Genomic DNA, 22,361 nt, shown 5'->3' on the forward strand with positions numbered 1-22,361 from the left:
AAATGTCATAAGCTGCATGACAAGCATTGAATTTTTAACTAAACAGTTACTGCACCACAAGATTTGCAGAGAAACCTGACTGATATTAATTCAAGTAATACCTTTAAAGCAGTATTTTAAATACAGATTGTATACCCCTCGAAATAGATCACATGTCGAATGAATATTCAAATATAAAAAGAACTAATAAATAACATTATTATGGAGTTAGTCAACAGCTTCCAAGCAGTGGCTCCATAAGTTTAACTAATCAGTTGTCATGATTTCAACAAGGCAATTAACCTAAAGAAACAACGGGGACCACTTATCACATTCATGTCTACATGTTAAAGTACTTGCAAGAGACAAATATAAAAATTTTCTAAGATGACTATTAATTTATCAGAGATTTAGGTAATAAGTTCTTACATAGTAAAATCAATCTCATAGCAGAGAAACTACATACAAAACTAAGAATATATTAATTTTGTTGGTAACTTATCAACTATTGTGTTCAAATATTGGACAAGGATACAGCCAGTTGAGATTGTAAACAAACAACATCCGTTCGACATGGGCACACCCAGGATTGTTCACGGAAAAAGTTCAGTTTTCCTTGAAAATGACTGGGTGAGGACATTTCAAAATACCAGCAGTTGAATACAGCGTCACCCATCTGGCTACATGAACAGTAAAGATTTTCTTAAATTCATATCTGCTAAGAAAAACATTTTCATTTGGCCAATGATGGATACAAATATTGTTAAATTTTAACAGGAACTAGTATGACTATGAAGCCTTTTGTGATGGACTCATTGCATAAGAAGTTCTTGGTTTATTTGCCGTGTCAAATTTGGATAAAATCCTAAGCTTTCGATGACTACCTGTGTCATCTTCATCAGGAGAAAAACTGACTTATGTGGACTGGTGACGCTTCCGCTTTTATAAGCAGTGGATAGCTTCTCATTGGCTGGGTGATGTTATGGTGAAAATGGGGGATACAGAGGTGACGGCCTCTATGTCCATAGATTTTGTTTGCGCGCTTATAATTTTATCCAAATTTGACGTGGCAAGTAAATCAAGAACTTTTTATTTAAGAGAAACTGATTTTAATATTTGCAAACTGAATAAGCTTTTATGTAGAAGATACACTATTATACTGTAATTGACAACATTCAAATTTAAATGAATACATCTTAACAAATGAATATATAAGATAAAGGAAGAAAAGTTTAAAATAATTTTCACAAAGTCAAATGATGCAATTGTCCTTGAGCTTCACACATGCCACATTGCATATTTAGTTCCCAAATCAGTAACATCCCAGAGTTAGGTTTTCCATGATTTCCCTAAATCACTTCAGGCAAATGCCGGGATGGTTCCTTTGAAAGGGCATGGCCGATTTCCTTCCCCATCCTTCCCTCACCCAAGCTTGCGCTCCATCTCTAATGACCTCATTGTCAACGGGATGTAAAACACTAATCTCCTATTCCTCCTCAGTAACATCCATTTCCTATGACATGTTTATCCCCTATCTTTCTCAATGCCTCTAAACTATTGTCATAAATCATATCTGTAGCATTCCAGTCTATTCAAGCCAAGAAGACAGCTTTCCTGTAGAAGTCAGTACTTACATAGAGCTTTTCCAGAATTCAATTGAATGATGTAGTGAAACTAATTGACCTCAAATACATTGTCGTGACTGTGTGTCCTCCTGTCTTCAAGCAGAGTAAGTTTTCTTGGTTACAGTGGTGAGAGTGTCTTTCTTTGGGTTGGTTACATAGTCACAAAAACACACTGTCCCCTTTGTGGAGTAGTAGCCGCATGTTAAATTAGGGGTGCTAACATTGCAGGTACAATTCCCAGGCAGTCCTAAGGTTTTTGTGCACTACTTATCAAGTCTTGCACCTATGGTACCATTTGTTAACATGAGAACTGCTCAGTGGCACCATGGATCAGAATTCCCATTAATCTGTCTTTCCCACTATTGTTCGATGGTTAAGTCAGCTCACAGTTCAGATGAACACAATGGCACACAGTCTGTAGTTGCACAAACCTTGGTAAAATGTGGCAGTGTTCATACCAACCATAACAGCTACTCTGTGGCAAGCATGACACTTTTGTATAGCACATTAGTTTCAAAATAGTCAATAACGGATAACCAAAAGAGTTGATCAGTGGGATAGATCAGTAGAAAAAGGGTTGAATTTTTTGTATCTCTATGTAAAATTAGAGTTTTCAAAATGGACCTGAGAGATGGACTGATGATTGCAGAGTCTGAATGTAATACTTCGAAGTGCCTTTTAGACTACTCTTAACAAGACATCGCCAGTACCGGTGATCCTGTGCCAGTTTGGTGACTGCTGTTGCGAGTTAAATGGTTATATTGTGACACTTGTTTGTGTAGGTGCTTTCAATCAACCCTGTCATATTTTTGAATTTACTGCAAAGCCCAATTTTATTGTAAGGGTAAATGGGTGGTTAGCAGATAGTATGGTTGGCATGATGGTGTCGACATAGTCTGACAGGCCACATCCATTATGACAGTTTGGGTGGTGGAGGTCGTGGGGGGGGCTGTTGGGTGGGTTTGTAGGTAATTATGTTGTCAGTTCATCTGCATTACTATTCATGTCCTCTTTGTGGAGTAGTAGCTAAATGTTAAATTAGGGGTGCAAACATTGCTGGTACAATTACCAGGCAGTCCTAAGGTTTTTGTGCACTACTTATCAAGTCTTGCACCTATGGTACCATTTGTTAACATGAGAACTGCTCAGTGGCACCATGGATCAGAATTCCTGTTAATCTGTCTGTCCCACTATTATTCGATGGTTAAGTTTGGACACAGTTCAAAGGAACACAGTGGCATCCTTGGTCATGACCTGTTTTTCTTTCTTTGCAAATTGAAATCCCCTGAATAGATTGTTGATTAATTTGTCATATTCATGGTTTGCAAGTTTGTATGTTGGTGATCAAATGGTACTCACACTGGGCCATACTTGGCTGTTCATTCATACAACTTTTCAGAAGCCATAATACGTGGGTGGTCATGGTGCTTTGCAGAGCAGATCTACCTGTGATGATTGCCTGAGAGCTCTGATCTACTCCTAAGCATACTTTATGTTGGATGCTCTTATAGTTTTTGGTATGTCATGCACTTAAGGATAAATGAAATATTTACATCATAGAAGATTTGTTCCATTTGGTGGCTTTATGGGCTTTACGATATGGCGGGACTATGATGAGTGGATCACAAAGAGCTGAAAAGGGCCATTACACTCCACTCTTCTTATGTTCAATGTTAGTGGCTTTGATTCTGAAGAAATGTTGTTTATTTCTCAATCAATTATTTTCTCATGTTTCATTAGGTATCTTGTGAAGTCTTTCTCATAAGTACTAAAGATACTTTTTTCCGAATACTTTCATTTGCTACTTGTCTGCGTTGACTTCAAAATCCCGTACTTATTGTTCAACAATCATCACTTTTAGAAGATTTTAGATGGTAACTATTGGCTGAGATCAGTTCCTGTTAATAACATGGTTGTCCTCAGATACTTAACTGCATACAGAAATCTAAATGGCTGTGGTTAAATCAGTGTCTCACATTCCACTGTATGAGAATGACATTAACAATTATATATTTGACCAGGTGGTGCTGTAACTATAATTTTGCTGTACTGATGTTGGAGGTAAGAGTCAATTTGCATAATTGATATAGATCACTTGTGGGACAGTTTGGGGATGAAAGAAAAGACTTAAATATTAATGGAATCACTAATAATATGGATTTTAAAATTCCCCCCCCCCCCCCCCTTGCCTCTCCCTGCAGTCATGTAACCATGAAAAGCAGTCGTTGTTCGATACATGGTTAGCAAGTAATGTACGTATTTTAGGATGTATATGCATAATCAAACAAAAGGCGTGATACTTCAGTCAATCAGAGAAATGTCATAAGCTGCATGACAAGCATTGAATTTTTAACTAAACAGTTACTGCACCACAAGATCTGCACAGTAACCTGACTGATATTAATTCAAATAATACTTTTAAAGCAGTATTTGAAATGCAGATTGTATACCCCTCGAAATGGATCATGTGTCGAATGAATATTCACATATAAAAAGAACTAATAAATAACATTATTATGGAGTTAATCAACAGCCTTCAAAGTGTGGCATCATAAGTTTTAAATAATCATTTGTCATGATTTCAACAACGCAATTCGCCTAAAGAAACAAAGGGGACCAATTATCACATTCATGTCTACATGTAAAAGTACTAGGCAAGTGATAAATTTAACAATTTTCTAAGATGAGTATTAACTGATCAGAGCTGTAGGTAATAAGTTATTACAGAGTAGTATCAGTATCATAGCAAAGAAACTACATACAATAATAGGAATATATTAATTTTGTTGGTAACTTATCAACTATTGTGTTCAAATATTGGACAAGGATACAGCCAGGTGGGGTTGTAAACAAACAACATCCATTTGACATGGGCATACCCAGGATTATTCAGGGAAAATTTCAGTTTTGCTTGAAAATGACTGGGTGAGGACATTTCAAAATACCAGCAGTTGTATACAGCATCACCCATCTGGATACGTGAACAGTAAAGATTTTCTTAAATTCATATCTGCTAAGAAAAACATTTTCATTTCACCAAAGATGGATACAAATGTTGTTAAATTTTAACAGAAACTAATATGACTATGAAGTCTTTTGTGATGGACTCGTTGCATAAAAAGTTCTTGGTATACTTGCTGTATCAAATTTGGATAAAATCCCAAGCTTTCGATGACTACCTGCATCATCTTTGTCAGGAGGAAAACTGACTGTTGTGTACCGGCGACGCTTCCGCTTTTATAAGCAGTGGATAGCTTCTCATTGGCTGGGTGATGTTATGGTGAAAATGGGGGATACAGAGGTGGCGGCCTCTATGTCCATAGATTTTGTTTGCGCACTTATAATTTTATCCAAATTTGACGTGGCAAGTAAAACGAGAACTTGTTATTTAAGAGAAACTGATTTTAATATTTGCAAACTGTGAAATTGAGTAAGCTTTTATGTAGAAGATACACTATTATACTGTAATTGACAACATTCAAATATTAATGAATTCATCTAAACAAATGAATATATAAGATAAAGGAAGAAAAGTTTAAAATAATTATCACAAAGTCAAATGATGCAATTGTCTTTGAGCTTCACACATGCCACATTGCATATTTAGTTTCCAAATCAGTAACATCCCTGATTTAGGTTTTCCGTGATTTCCCTAAATCACTTCAAGCAAATGCTGGGATGGTACCTTTAAAAGGGCATGGCCAATTTACTTCCCCATTCTTCCCTCACCCGAGCTTGCGCTCCGTCTCTAATGACCTCATTGTCAACGGGACGTTAAACACTAATCTCCTATTCCTCCCCAGTAACATCCATTTCCTATGACATGTTTATCCCCTATCTTTCTCAATGCCTCTAAACTATTGTCTTAAATCATATCTGTAGCATTCCAGTCTATTCAAGCCAAGAAGACAGCTTTCCTGTAGAAGTCAGTACTTACATAGAGCTTTTCCAGAATTCAAATGAATGTCGTAGTGAAACTAATTGACCTCAAATATATTGTCGTGACTGTGTGTCCTCCTGTCTTCAAGCAGAGTAAGTTTTCTTGTTTACAGTGGTGAGAGTGTCTTTCTTTGGGTTGGTTACATAGTCACAAAAACCCACTGTCCCCTTTGTGGAGTAGTAGCCGCATGTTAAATTGGGGGTGCAAACATTGCTGGTACAATTCCCAGGCAGTCCTAAGGTTTTTGTGCACTACTTATCAAGTCTTGCAGCTATGGTACCATTTGTTAACATGAGAAGTGCTCATTGGCACCATGGATCAGAATTCCCATTAATCTGTCTGTCCCACTATTATTCGATGCTTAAGACAGCTCACAGTTCAAAGGAACACAATGGCATACAGTCTGTGGTTGAACAAACCTTTGTAAAATGTGGCAGTGTTCATACCAACCATAACAGCTACTCTGTGGCAAGCATGACACTTTCGTATGTCACATTAGTTCCAAAACAGTCAATCATGGATATCCAAAAGAGTTGATCAGTGGGATGGATCAGTAGAAAAAGGGTTCAATTTTTTGAATCTTTATGTAAAATTAGAGTTTTCAAAAAGGACTTGAGAGATGGATTGATGATTGCAGAGTCTGAATGTAATACTTGGAAGCGCCTTTTAGACTACTCTTAACAAGTCATTGCCACTAGCGGTGATCCTGTGCCAGGTTGGTGACTGCTCTTGAGAGTAAAATGGTTATATTGTAACACCTTGTTTGTGGAGGTGCTTTCAATCAACCCTGTCATATTTTTTGATTTATGACAAAGCCCTATTTTGTTGTAAAGGTAAAAGAGTGGTTAGCAGATAGTATGGTTGACATGATGGTGTCAATATAGTCTGACGGACCACACCCATTATGACAGCTTGGGTGGTGGTGGTGGGGCGGAGGGGCAGTTGGGTGGGTTTGTAGGTAATTATGTTGTCAGATCATCTGCATTACTATTCACGACACCAACGGTTGCGTCCTTGGTTATGGCCTGTTTTTCATTCTTTGCTAATTGCAATCCCAGAATACATTGTTGATTAATTTGTCATATTCATGGTTTGCAAGTTGTATGTTGGTGATCCAATGATGCTCACACTGGGCCATAGTTGGCTGTTCATTCATACAACTTTTCAGAAGCCGTAATAAGTGGGCGGTCATGGTGCTTTGCAGAGCAAATCTACCTGTGATGATTGCCTGACAGCTCTGATCTACTCCTAAGCATACTTTATGTTGGATGGTCTTATAATTTTTGGTATGTCATGCACTTATGCATAAATGAAATATTTACATCATAGAAGATTTGTTCCATTTGGTGGCTTTATGGGCTTTACGATATGGCGGGACTTTGATGAGTGGATCACAAAGAGCTGAAAAGAGCCATTACACTCCATTCTTCTTATGTTCAATGTTAGTGGCTTTGATTCTGAAGAAATGTTGTTTATATCCCAATCAATTATTTTCTTATGTTTCATTAGGTACTAAAGATACTTTTTTCTGAATACTTTCATTTGCTACTGGTCTGTGTTGACTAGAAAATCCCATACTTATTGTTCAACAATCATCACTTTTAGAAGATTTTAGATGGTAACTGTTGGCTGAGATCGGTTCCTGTTAATAACATGGTTGTCCTCAGATACTTAACTGTATACAGAAATCTAAATGGCTGTGGTTAAATCAGTGTCTCACATTCCACTGTATGAGAATGACATTAACAATTATATTTTCGACCAGGTGGTGCTGTAATTATAATTATGCTGTACTGATGTTGGAGGTAAGAGTCAATTTGTGTAATTGATGTAGATCACTTGTGGGACAGTTTGAGGGTGAAAGAAAAGACTTAAATATTAATGAAATCACAAATAATATGGATTTTAAAATCCCCCTCCCCCCTCCCGCCGCAGTCATGTAACCATGAGAAGCAGTCATTGTTCGATACATGGTTAGCAAGTAATGTACGTATTTTCGGATGTATTTGCATAATCAAACAAAAGGCCTGATACTTCAGTCATTCAGAGAAATGTCATAAGCTGCATGACAAACATTGAATTTTTAACCAAACAGTTACTGCACCACAAGATTTGCAGAGTAACCTGACTGATATTAATTCAAATAATACCTTTAAAGCAGTATTTGAAATGCAGATTGTATACCCCTCGAAATGGATCATGTGTCGAATGAATATTCACATATAAAAAGAACTAATAAATAACATTATTATGGAGTTAGTCAACAGCTTCCAAACAGTGGCTCCATAAGTTTAACTAATCATTTGTCATGATTTCAACAAGGCAATTAACCTAAAGAAACAAAGGGGACCACTTATCACATTCATGTCTACATGTAAAAGTACTCTGACCAAACTCTTTGTCTTTAAATATGTCTGCTTGTGTCTGTATATGTGTGGATGAATATGTGTGTGCGAGTGTATACCTGTCCTTTTTTCCCCCTAAGGTAAGTCTTTCCGCTCCCGGGATTGGAATGACTCCTTACTCTCTCCCTTAAAACCCACTTCCTTTCGTCTTTCCCTCTCCTTACTTCTTTCCTGATGAGGGAACAGTTTGTTGCGAAAGCTTGATTTTTGTGTGTTGGTAACTTATCAACTATTGAGTTCAAATATTGCACAAGGATACAGCCAGGTGAGGTTGTAAACAAACAACATCCGTTTGACAAGGGCATACACAGGATTATTCACAGAAAAAGTTCTGTTTTCCTTGAAAATGACTGGGTGAGGACATTTCAAAATACCAGCAGTTTTATACAGCGTCACCCATCTGGATACATGAACAGCAAAGATTTTCTTAAATTCATATCTGCTAAGAGAAACATTTTCATTTGGCCAATGATGGATACAAATATTGTTAAATTTTAACAGAAACTAATATGACTATGAAGTCTTTTGTGATGGACTCGTTGCATAAAAAGTTCTTGGTTTACTTTCTGTGTCAAATTTGGATGAATCCCAAGCTTTCCATGACTACCTGCGTCATCTTCATCAGGAGAAATCTGACTGTTGTGGACCGGTGATGCTTCCGCTTTTATAAGCACTTGTGGGACAGTTTGGGGGTGAAAGAAAAGACTTAAATATTAATGAAATCGCAAATAATATGGATTTTAAATTCCCCCTCCCCCCTCCCGCCGCAGTCATGTAACCATGAGAAGCAGTCATTGTTCGATACATGGTTAGCGAGTAATGTACGTATTTTCGGATGTATTTGCATAATCAAACAAAAGGCGTGATACTTCAGTCATTCAGATAAATGTCATAAGCTGCATGACAAACATTGAATTTTTAACCAAACAGTTACTGCACCACAAGATTTGCAGAGTAACCTGACTGATATTAATTCAAATAATACCTTTAAAGCAGTATTTGAAATGCAGATTGTATACCCCTCGAAATGGATCATGTGTCGAATGAATATTCACATATAAAAAGAACTAATAAATAACATTATTATGGAGTTAATCAACAGCCTTCAAAGTGTGGCATCATAAGTTTTAATTAATCATTTGTCATGATTTCAACAAAGCAATTCGCCTAAAGAAACAAAGGGGACCAATTATCACATTCATGTCTACATGTAAAAGTACTTGGCAAGTGATAAATTTAACAATTTTCTAAGATGAGTATTAACTGATCAGAGCTGTAGGTAATAAGTTATTACAGAGTAGTATCAGTATCATAGCAAAGAAACTACATACAATAATAGGAATATATTAATTTTGTTGGTAACTTATCAACTATTGTGTTCAAATATTGGACAAGGATACAGCCAGGTGGGGTTGTAAACAAACAACATCCATTTGACATGGGCATACCCAGGATTATTCAGGGAAAATTTCAGTTTTGCTTGAAAATGACTGGGTGAGGACATTTCAAAATACCAGCAGTTGTATACAGCGTCACCCATCTGGATACATGAACACTAAAGATTTTCTGAAATTCATATCTCCTAAGAAAAACATTTTAATTTTGCCTATAACTGATACAAATGTTGTTAAATTTTAACAGAAACTAATATGACTATGAAGTCTTTTGTGATGGAGTCGTTGCATAAAATGTTCTTGGTTTACTTGCCATGTCAAATTTGGATAAAATCCCAAGCTTTCGATAACTACCTGCATCATTCTCGTCACGAGAAAAAGTAACTGTTGTGGACCGGTGCCGCTTCCGCTTGTATAAGCAGTGGATAACTTCTCATTGGCATGGTGACGTTATGGTGAAAATGGGGGATACAGAGGTGGCAGCCTCTCTGTCCATAGATTTTGTTTGGGCGCTTATAATTTTATCCAAATTTCACGTGGCAAGTAAACCGAGAACTTTCTATTTAAGGGGATCTGATTTTAATATTTGCAACTGAGTAAGCTTTTATGTAGAAGATTCGCTAGTATGCTGTAATTCACAACATTCATATTTAATTGAATACATCTAAACAAATGAATATATAACATAAAGGAAGAAAAGTTTAAAATAATTATCACAAAGTCAAACGATGCAATTGCCCTTGAGCTTCACACATGCCTCATTGCATATTTAGTTCCCAAATCAGTAACATCCATTTCCTATGACATGTTTATCCCCTATCTTTCTGAATGCCTCCAAACTATTGTCTTAAATCATATCTGTAGCATTTCTGTGTTTTCAAGGCATGAAGACAGCTTTCCTGTAAGAGTCAGTACAAACATAGAGCTTTTCCAGAATTCAAATGAATGACATAGTAAAACTAATTAATATCAAATATATTGTCATGACTGTTTATCCTCCTGTCTTCAAGCTTAGTAAATATTCTTGGTTACAGTGGTGAGAGTGTCTTTCTTTGGGTTGGTTACATAGCCACAGAAACACGCAGTCCCCTTTTGTGGAGTAGTAACAAAATGTTAAATTAGGGGTGCAAACATTGCTGGTACAATTCCCAGGCAGTCCTAAGGTCTTTGTGCACTACTTATCATGTCTTGCACCTATGGTACCATTTGTTAACTTGAGAAGTGCTCAGTGGCACCGTGGATCAGAATTCCCATTAATCTGTCTGTCCCACTATTATTCAATGGTTAAGTTTGCTCACAGTTCAAAGGAACACAATGGCATACAGTCTGTGGATGAACAAACCTTTGTAAAATGTGGCAGTGTTCATACCAACCATAATAGCCACTCTGTGGCAAGCATGACGCTTTCGTATGTCACATTAGTTCCAAAACAGTCAATCACGGATATCCAAAAGAGTTGATCAGTGGGATAGATTAGTAGAAAAAGGGTTTAATTTTTTGAATCTTTATGTAAAATTAGAGTTTTCAAAAAGGACCTGAGAGATGGATTGATGATTGCAGAGTCTGAATGTAATACTTGGAAGTGCCTTTTAGACTACTAACAAGTCATTGCCACTACCGGTGATCCTGTGCCAGGTTGGTGGCTACTGTTGCGAGTTAAATGGTTATATTGTAACACCTTGTTTGTGGAGGTGCTTTCAATCAACCCTGTCATATTTTTGAATTTATGGCCAAGCCCTATTTTCTTGTAAGGGTAAAAGAGTGGTTAGCAGATAGTATGGTTGACATGATGGTGTCCACATAGTCTGACGGGCCACATCCAATATGACCGTTTGGGTGGTGGAGTTGATGGGGGTGCTGTTGGTGGTGTTTGTAGGTAATTATGCTGTCACATCATCTGCATTACTATTCACGACTCCTACAGTTGCATCCTTGCTTATGACCTTTTTTTTTTTGTTTGCTATCTGCAATCCCAGAATACATCGTTGATTAATTTTACATATTCATGTCACTGTCGGGGTTAGAAAAGTGTCAGTAAAATCAGAGAGTTTCAAGTGTTCCTGCATCCTCTCTGTATTTCTTTAGGTTTAGGTAATTTAAAGGAAGATATTAATGTCTGTGTCAATCAGTAATCTTCAAGATTATGTTTGAGGCAATTGCCTTAAACAGAGACAGCAGCTTGAGTTCACTCAGCATCTTGGGTACTTTTCTAACTTGAAACAGTAGCACTGAATTAGAGAGCTTGAAATGTACTGCTTCCTTAAAAGCTATAACTTTTATCTGCTTGTCAGTGCTGTATTGCACATAGTGCTTTGCTTCCTGTCAATAACTTAACTCTATAGCATTCTTGGTGCTGAGGGCATGGCACATTGTCATTTACTCAGTGGGTGTGGCCTAGGATGCTTTACTTACAGATACTATAGCAACTCAGTTTAACAAAATTCACCTAATCCACTTTATAATGAATTCAGCATAATGACTGTTTAACTTTAAGATTCTGTTCATCCCTTTATGAAGTTTGCCATTTCCTAGATATTCTCTTGTAGTTTGAACTGACAAAATTCTCCCCATTTGTGTATTTATTTACAATTTCATGACATGAATTTCAAGAGTTGAAACAATTGACTGGAGGCATCAAATTGATTTTACTACTTTTTAATTGGTGGATAACGTTTCCTGTCATTGAGCCACAGAACATTAAAAAAACAAGCATTTCCTATGCCATCCATGGTGGCCTTAAGCTTATGTGTCTTTGGAAGAATGCTCTTCCCATGTGTTGTTTGTTTTAGCAATTTGTTTGAATATTTTCCGCTGCTGTCTCAGTACGTTGGTCATCTTTTTGAGTGTCAGTAACAGCTTTGACTCAGTACACATATTTCCACAGACCAGAATGATTCTGAGGCAGATGGTAATAGGTAGTACTGTGAAGATATCGTTGTTGAAGCAGGCGTTTGCTTTATGCCACATGACAATGTAAAGACACTGCAAGGCACCATCCATCTCTGTCTCCATCCTTTTTTGATGTTGTCATATTTGTTGTTTTGATCCAATATTTCTCTCAATTTTCACATTCACAAGCCCAGACAATGATAATATCAGTGATGTAATCATAAAAGCAAGAAAACCTGACAGGAGGCACATTTCTCATTAATATCTGAAAAGTACTCCGTAAATAGCCTGGCTGCAGATGACACTTCTCATCATGATGCCACGGGTCTGGTTAAGGTATCCCTCCCCATACAAAACTTGCAGCAATGTAAAATTGTGTCTTAAAAAATATGCAACACCATCAAATTACCAGCAGAAAGGACAAGTTGATTTTTTGATGTGAATAGAGATGAATAATAAGAGCACACCAAAGACTAACATCAAGTGTTCTGCTCAAAAATGCAAGCATTTAATTCAGCTCATGTAATTGGTGTTATTCTCTGTGTGGTGCACAGCATTACCAATATTCTGAGTGTGGGGCTGACCTCATGGTTTGCCAGTTTGTGTGTTGGTGATCCAATGGTGCTCACACTGGGCCATAGTGGGCAATTCATTCGCAAGAACTTTTCAGAGACCATAATAAATGGGTGGCCATGGTGCTTTGCAGAGGAGATTTCTTAAGTCACACTCTACCTGTGACGATTGCCAGAGAGCTCTGACATAATCCTAAGCATACTTTATGTTGGATGCACTTATATTTTTTGGTATGTCATGCACTCAAGCATAAACGAAAACTTTACATCATAGAAAGTTTGTTCCATTAAGGTGGCTTTATGGGCCTTGCTAGATGGCAGGACTATGATGAGAGGATCACAAAGAGCTGAAAAGAGCCATTACACTCATTTCATCTTATGTTCATTTTACTGGCTTTCATTCTGAAGAAATGTTGTTTATTTCTCAATCTATTTTTTTCTCTTGTTTCATTAGGTACCTTGTGAAGTCTTATTCATGAGTACTAAAGATACTATTTCAAAATACATTCATTTGCTACTTGTCTGCATTGACTTCACTATCCCATACTTATTGTTCAACAATCATCACTTTTAGAAGATTTTAGAAGGCGATTATTGACTAAGATTAGTTCCTGTTAATAACATGGTTGTCCTCAGATACTTAACGCCATAAAGAAACTTTAATGTCTGTGGTTAAATCAGTGTCTCACATTCCACTGTGACATTAATAATTATATTTTTGACCTGGTGGTGCTGTAACTGTAACATTGCTGTATTGATGTTGGAGGTAAAAGTCAAACTGTACAGTTGATGTAGATCACTTGTGGGACAGTTTGGGGGTGAAACGAAAGACTTAAATATTAATGAAATTACTAATAAAAGTGATTTATGACCCCCCCCCCTTTCCCCCAGTCCTGTAATGATGAAAATCTTCAAATAGCAGACTGAATGGAAGTACACATTTTTATCTCAGTATCACAAATAAAATAAAAATTTCCTTTTGACAGTTCAGATTATACATCTGTGTAAGTCATACCTAGGTACAAAGTTAGTGTTAACAGAGGGCTGATTATGCAATAAAATGCCTTTTAGATCCACAGTCTACTATCATGGGTAAACAAGGTGAAAATGTAACACAGGATACACAGAAGTGGTATGCTCAAAAAATCCTGCTGGTAACAAAAGAATAAATGATAGATCACCATTGGTCAACATTTTGGATTCTCCCAATTCAATTCGTATATTGAAAACTTGGATGAATTCATAATCCTTTCAACCTCTGCCCATCCATAACAACATAAGGGTGTAGTATTTTACCATTTCCTGCCACTGCAGGCATGACGTAATCTTGATATTGATAAAGTCATTATCGTTTCTGGATACTTGCAACCTCTTGTAGGTAATCTCTTTCACCTAACAGTGTCATCAGTGAGGTTTGTTTCATATAAATTGGCTGTATTTGAGTGTGGTACTCCAGCAAGTCCTTTTCCCAACTCATCACAATAAGTATTAACTACGTCAGGTAACATTGCTACTCTTGCAATTTCTTAAACTTTCCTGGAAATTTTGTGACATCTTGTTGATTCAGGTGTACTGCCTGTGGTCTGCATTTATCTAACACAATATTTTGATGTTGTACCTCGGTGTCTTCATCAGTTAGTTCTACTCTTGCTTGCTTTATGTTTTGCCACCTTCTTGGGACTACCTAATTCTTGGTGCATTATATAAAAACTGTAAAAAAAGCCTTGATCTTGGGCATTGTCTTCAAGTTTTCTAATGGTTTTACCTCTGCAATCCAAAAATTGCTTTAGTAAAAGTTGTAACCAGTTTCATAGGGTGACTCCAATCACCAGAGATTTGAATTCAATTTACAAGAAAATTTTCTCTCTGAGATGATACATCAGTTTCTCCACTTTTGGTTTGATTTAACGACCATTCTTACAGAGTCTGTACAGAATAGTAGGATGTATTCCATGTTTTGAAAACTGAAGTTTTGGTTAGTGAAACAGAATTGTAAATTTGTTTTACTGGTACTTAAATTAAAACAACACAGTCTAGAGTGAGACTTACAGATAAAGTTCAATGTAAGCAAATACAGTACTTGTCCTTTGTTACAGAGAAGAAAAACATCAACTGACAGTGTATTCACAATTTCCCTTGCTAGATTAGTTCACTACCGATTTGGACAAACGAATCCTTTAATGATATGCCCATTTGTCTTTTGACATGGAAGCATAGAATTGTTTTTCAAGATCATTTTCCGTTCACCGTCTTATATCCATTCACCCAATTTCGGCAGTTTGGTCTGTGCCAAGATTTTTCCATCTAAGAAACTTGACACTAGCTTTTGCACAGCAGCAGCCTTCCCCTTCTGACATTTATCTTGATATCTAATCTATATGTCCTATAATTGTCCATTGTAGGTTACATATAAAATGGAAAGCTATTTCAGTTGTTGGTTTATAGAATTTTAAACAATACAGCCTCTTTAAATTTCCTCACCATCTGAGATATGTATTATATTACTACATATTCTTCACTACATATCACATTGCACAATACATCTAGTTACAATCACAGACCTGTAAATTTGCACATTTAGTAAGCCTTCAGACCTATATGCTAACACTTCTTCATCATGCTGTTCATATCACCTTTTGCCTGACTGCTTATGAAAACAGTTCTAAGCTGGTGAGGTGTTTCTCTCATTAACAACTCTTTAATTTTTGTAAGTACATCATGTCACATGAATCCTGTCAAGCAGTGCTAAAATTTGACTCAGATCACACATGGGAAACAGGCCGCTTTATGCAGAAATATTATAAAACAGTCTCAGATGTAGAATGTGAACTCGCCACTATGTTGCAGGAAGAATGGTATGAGATTTCCTTGACAACCAAACAGGACCACCATTCATCCATTGTGAGATGACTGGAAGCGGGTTTGAATGCCAACAGGTTTCCTACAGCATATTAGGAATGCTAATGTGTTGTGTTTTTGGTGTTTCCATATTTTTGTCCAGACCTAGATTGCTGTTGGCAATCCTACAGTTTGGATGCTTAATAATAAAATTGTCAGATACTAACCTGATTTAGTCTGCAGATGGTAAAAATGTTATGCTAACTAAAGAAATTAGTAATGTTTTGGAAACAGTAACCAATTAAATGTTAATTCTTTTAACCACTACAACATTATTAAAATTATGGAATGGCTTATCACAGTTCAAAATCTTTGAGAGACATCCACCCATAGAAAAGATGTTGATATGACCCCACTAAACTCTTTGGAATAAAACTTCATAACGAAGTCATTTAGACAGCACTTACCACAGAATTACTGAAACGTTAAATGGAACCCTTATCTTCAATGTAGATTTTGGCAGATATGAGACACACAAAAGAAACATTATGATACTTTGCTCATTCTTATTTCGTGATGTTATACAGTATTGTGTTTTGGGAGTACACTACAGTTCAGGGTAAAAAGTGTTCAAGTCCATAAGCATGTAATACAGTTAATGGAGGGTATAAATTGAATACTGTGTAACAGAAGCTTGCGCAAAGGACACTGTTACTTTCAGTGCTTTTGTCTTAAAGACTAGTGTCGCAAATAAGTTATCCCAGTTTGCAAACAACAGTTCAGTTCATAGAAAAAGTTCTAGAAGATAAAAGAAATGTACAATAAAATTTGAGGGTACACACTTTCCATAAAAAATTTATGTCATGTAGAAATAATTTTCCATAGATTACAAGAAATGGTAAAACGTTTGGTGAATAATCAAGTACAGTGTATGAAGTATTTGTTTTGTTCAGTTATGGCCAACTCCTTCCAATCTGTAGAGGCAGTCCTCTGCATAAATAACTGATGTATGTACATACTCATAATAGCATTATGTAATGTGAGTTATTTGTAGCATTTTACCTCTGCAGATTTTATATAGACTAATATAATTACTGTAAGTAAATATTATAAGTACTTTTTGATGTACAGTAAATAGCTATAACAGCCAAGATATTAACTTGCATGTCATTTATTTGTTTATGGTAGCTATTGTATTAATCTGTAAATGAAAATGTGTTGAACATTTTGAAGTATTCCGTATCTCGGCAATTCACTTCACTGAGACTGTGATGAATTCACTGAAAACCTAAGCATATTACTACCTGTGTGATATACACATTTACTGCCATTCTACATTTTCCTGAAATATTCTCCAGAATGTACAACTGGTTTTGGGTATATAAAATACATAGAAAGGCATAGCCAAAAGGAGACTTAGCTAAAATGAGAATTTGGATGGTATTTTTGTTCTTGAATTAAAACTAGTGCATACAGCTTTGATTAAATGACATACTTGAATTAACTGGGTTGAAAATTGATGAAATTTATATTTCACTCATTTTTGATGGAGTGTACAGTCAGTCATTACAATTAATAACTGATGGCACAGTATGAATCCCATTTACATAGCTGTTCCTTTTTGGGAATATTTGCAAATGAACGTTGTAAATACTACCCAACTTAGCATCCACATAAATGAAGTCCTAGCACCTCTCTGAAAGAATGCATAAGTAATTCCATAATTGACTGCTGTTTAATAATTGCCTCCTTTCAGAAACCCTATATTTTCAGCACATCTAAAATGAACTAATGGGAAAAAATTGTAATAAAATCCATGTGATGTAGTGATTGATGATGTATTTATTGCCTTTTACTTTAAGTATACATTACATTTTACTTCCTTGTTACTCAGTATCAACAGACATGAATGATATATGGTAACAGGACTGAATGGCTGTGATGATCATGTCATGTGTCTGTTATAGAAATTTGTGTTTATATTAAAGAATAAATGAACCGTTTAATATTCTATGTATTGTATAGCTAAAAAGTTCATCACTATGAACCTTTGTAGTTTATTAGCATAAATGTCAAGTTTAACTGACCATAATTACATGGTTGAACAAAATACAATAATCAGTCTAAATTATTTGAGATAATTTATCATGTCTTTTACCTTTAAAACATTAAAAATAGTGCTTTTCAGGTTCTGTTTACATCAATTTGCAAGTAGCCTTTGTGGAAGAAAACAGATAGTTAATATCATAAACTCTAATAACATCGTTCACTAAAAGTAAAACTAAACATTGATTGTTGCACAGAGCTCTATTATAAATTTTATACTTTCGACACCTACCACCTTTCTGAGCACATAACCATGCTAATTTTTTATGTCTCAGTAACACAAAAATTCTAACACCCATGGTAAAGGCTTACTTTAACTGTAAATGAGAGTGTTTGTTGTGTAAAAGTTTATTTTGAGGGACATATGATGTTAATAAACACCAAAAAGTCCTTCACTAGGATCTTTTGCACTAGTTAAAAGAGTGTTATATCTCACCTATTAATACATGTTGGTAGAAACAGTATAAATACATCATATTTAATAGACTGCATATCAACAACATATTACCCTGGCAATTGCATATAAGAATAGTGGCAAAGAAATTCATTCACTTACTGTGATAAGCAAGAGATATAACAGACATCCAAAAGCATGTCATCTGTGTTCTATGCCTGTCTGATATAATGTATGGCCTGAGTATCAGAGCAAATAGCTTGAAAATCAAATCATTTTAATATAAAGAAGAAAGCAGTAAGAGTGATGAAAGCAAGTACACCAGTATTTATAACAGCTGAAAATAACGCCACAGTTTTTTTTTCTTTGTATTGTCAGTAGTATTTATTACACATTATAATCTTCCATGAATATCAGACAAAAACACAGATCATAGCTTTTATGATGTTAGAGAAAGGAGTCAATTACTGCACTGTTTAAAATAGTATGTAAAATGAGGACGATTAGTGTTAAAAATAGGCAGTCTCATTCCATGTAACTTTATAAAAGTCAAAACTCTAATGTAGTTTGAATGTCATACGAATAAAAGTGCCGGTAGTTAAATTAATGCCTATGCTCCCTTAAAGGAACTCCCAGATGCTAACTTTGTCTTTAATTCATGTGTTCTTTAACTATCCATAAGTTATGTTGAATGACTGCTTATTTCAGTACTGTAATAAAGTTCCTCAAGACTAGAATCTTGCATTTTAAGTAATTTTTTGGTTTTCATTGTTAGTGATGTACAGTAATTAAGATTTATATCCATCAATAAATGTGAAATGTAATAAACTCATGTATGAACATTTACATTATATCAGCTGTACCATTTATCTACTGATCTGATCTGTCTAATAAATAATAGCTGATTAAAAATGAAGTGAATTGTCTACTTCAGAATGACTCAGTAAATCCACATAAAATGTAACAGAAGCATACATTTCTGTGTTTGGGTGCAATTGTAGTTCTTTATATGAAGGAGGTGGCATTAGTACATATCCAGTACCTATGTATCAGCTTCAGTTCTTTAAAATGTGCTACTTATTTTCCATTAAAGCAAAATGTGGGTGAAGGAATTATAACACAAACAGGCAAGCTCAGCGTGTCCTGATGTTGCTGTGTCCCTTTAGTCTCCTACCTCTGAGTGTTATGTATGCTCTAGGATTCTGGTTTCTAAGTGTCATCAAATCATCTCTGTTTTGAGCTTTCAACGACATGTAGCATCTGTTACAGTGTGCCTTCCTATGAAACTTTGTAAAATAAAAACTGCTGATTGTTCTGTAATATTTCTTGTTTGTAGTGATGAAAAACATATTATTTTCAACAATATTAAACTGCTGGGTAATGTATTTATTAACCTACCTCAAGCATTTCGTGCTATGCCAAAATATCTTAGATTAGATTAGATTAATACTCGTTCCATAGATCATGAATACGACACTTCGTAATGATGTGGAACGTGTCAGGTTAATAAAAGATGTCTGTACAAGATATTAGGTTACACAAAATATAGCATGACACTAATGTTTAAGTTAGGTTTTTTTTTACCCCCTCCCTTAATTTATATCCAAAATTCAGCCAATGAGTAGAAGGATTTGTCATCTAGAAATTCTTTTAATTTATTTTTAAATGTTGGTTGACTATCTGTCAGGCTTTTGATGCTGTTTGGTAGGTGACCAAAGACTTTTGTGGCAGCATAATGTACCCCTTTCTGTGCCAAAGTCAGATTTAACCCTGCATAGTGAAGATCATCCTTTCTCCTGGTGTTATAGCTATGGACACTGCTATTACTTTTGAACTGGGTTGAATTATTAACAACAAATTTCATAAGTGAATATATATACTGTGAGGTTACTGTGAGGATCCCTAGATCCTTAAATAGATGTCTGCAGGACGACCGTGGGTGGGCTCCAGCAATTATTCTAATTACACGTTAAACAACAAGCATAATAAAGATGAGTATATGTAACTTAAAATGTGGGTTAGAAGCAGCAGCAAGAATCATAACTACAATATAAACACACAACAGCAAACGAGAGTGTACCACTGGAATTTTTGATATAGTAGGTAGACCCTGGGATAATAAAACCACTGATTTAATTTAAGGCATAAAAACACTTTACTAACCAATAAAGAGAGTAGTATATCTTTTATAATAGGCTGGATAATATGGCAGACAAACATGATCACAAAATGTTCCACAGACTAGGCATACACCATATTTACACAGATCTAATATGCCCTTGAATGTAATGTGGACCCCAATTTTAAAACCTGAAGTCATAAAACAAGGGTTTGTTGGCACTTCATTGGTAAGCTAAATTTATTTTACATGTATGAACTACAAAACAGTAACATTTGTTAAGGGACACAGTCATTGTTAAAAATGAACACCTTTCTTCGTTACCTACATGATGTGGAAACAAATATACCATAAATTACAGGTCCTGCTCAACATTATTCACTAGTGTCTGTCTACATTACTGGTATCCTCAGAGGAGTCTACATCAGAAAAAGCTTCATTTCCTCTTTTCCCGTCATTGTTGTTTCAGCGCACATCATCTTCATTGCCATCCAGAGAATTTGAAATACGGCATTACTTGACTGGTTTTGAGGTCATTGGTGCTTCAGTGCTTTTCCACCCAATGAGCAATAATGTGGAGTGTGGAATGCTTAATTTTTCCTGTTGGAGTCAATTCATGGTTTGGTTCACAAAACGATTTTTTGTACTGCTCTTGAATGTAACTTTTATTTGTACTAATGTCCAGGGTTTGTTACACAGTACTCATTCCTCCAGGAAGAATAAGGTCATTGGCTAGGCTGTGGATTCAATTTTTTACGTTGTCAGTGAGATAATCACGAAATGCACCAGCAAAAAACATTTATGGTAGTTAGGAAAGCTCACCAGGACAGAGTTCTCGTACTTTGTAGAGCCGGTCCTGCATTAAAATTTCAGTCACCCATTCCTTTTCTTGATTTTGAACAATGATGTCATGAGAGTACAGATTTTCATTTTTAGGGGTCTTGGCGCTTGTTTTCCACATTCAGATTAAGAATGTAGGAAGTCTGCTCCCATTTTCTGTGAGTGCCAGTATTACAGTTATGCAATGTTTCTCATACGCTTACGGTTTGATGTTAACTTCTTTTGTTCCTTTCTCATCAGTCATGTCATTACGTGGAATACCAAACCAAATTTCTGTCTCATCAGCTTTTTCTGTTTGGCCCACTAAAACTTCTCTTTCTGAATTGTTGTGTTATACTGCTGATATTCTTGATGTTTTTTCTCACAATCCCGTTGAAGCTTTTGGCATATTGTTCTGTGGCGTCATAGAGAGAAGCTGGCCCATTTCATAAAGCGATCAACTCATACATGGCTTGCCCTGAACATTTGTCTCGGTGTATTAAGAAGTGCAGACATCTCTTTTGCTTTGTATCTTATGGAGTAAGTGCTCACAGATTGCTTATTCTTCATCCTTTTATACACAAATTCCAAAACTTTTATTTCAGTGTCAGAATGTCTTTCTTTCTGAGGGACAGTATAATTCTTTCCGGTAGTGGTAATTTTAAATAATGTCGATTTCTATTTCTTCCATAAGCAATCGATATTCTCAGCTACATTAAGATCTCACCCTGTCCTATTGTTATCACATTTTTCAGCGTAAATAATTGCTTTGTGCTTGAAAGCAGCACCATATAATGTTCTTTGACTGCCATCCATTTCATGACTATTTAATGCAAATGCACTACACAGTAATAAGCCAACAGTAAAGTAACAAAGTTGAGAATAACAGCAATACATTGTGACATAAAGATTCAAATTCAATAATGTTGCTGGTGAAGGGTGGTTCCAGATTTTTACTCGAATGTATTGCGCCACTGCATGTTATGTACAACGAATCTTGAATACTGCATATGGTAGGCCTAATAGAAATTGCGCAGTAGATTCATTTAAATTCAATACTTACGATATTTATATATAATAACTTTGGCTGTAAGCACAATGACATGGATACCATTGCATACACTAACAAAAATTAAATACTACTTCTAAGCAAACACTGGTCTAAACCGTGTTCATTAATTTGTTTGATACAGTAATAGCTCTGTGTGAAATAACTGCGATACCTGAGCAACGTATCTTTCTTTTTTCACACATCATTTAGTCATCAGAGTGCAGTTCATG

This window comes from Schistocerca serialis, chromosome 3, assembly GCF_023864345.2.
Source record: "Schistocerca serialis cubense isolate TAMUIC-IGC-003099 chromosome 3, iqSchSeri2.2, whole genome shotgun sequence".
Classification (NCBI taxonomy): Eukaryota; Metazoa; Arthropoda; class Insecta; order Orthoptera; family Acrididae; genus Schistocerca; species Schistocerca serialis.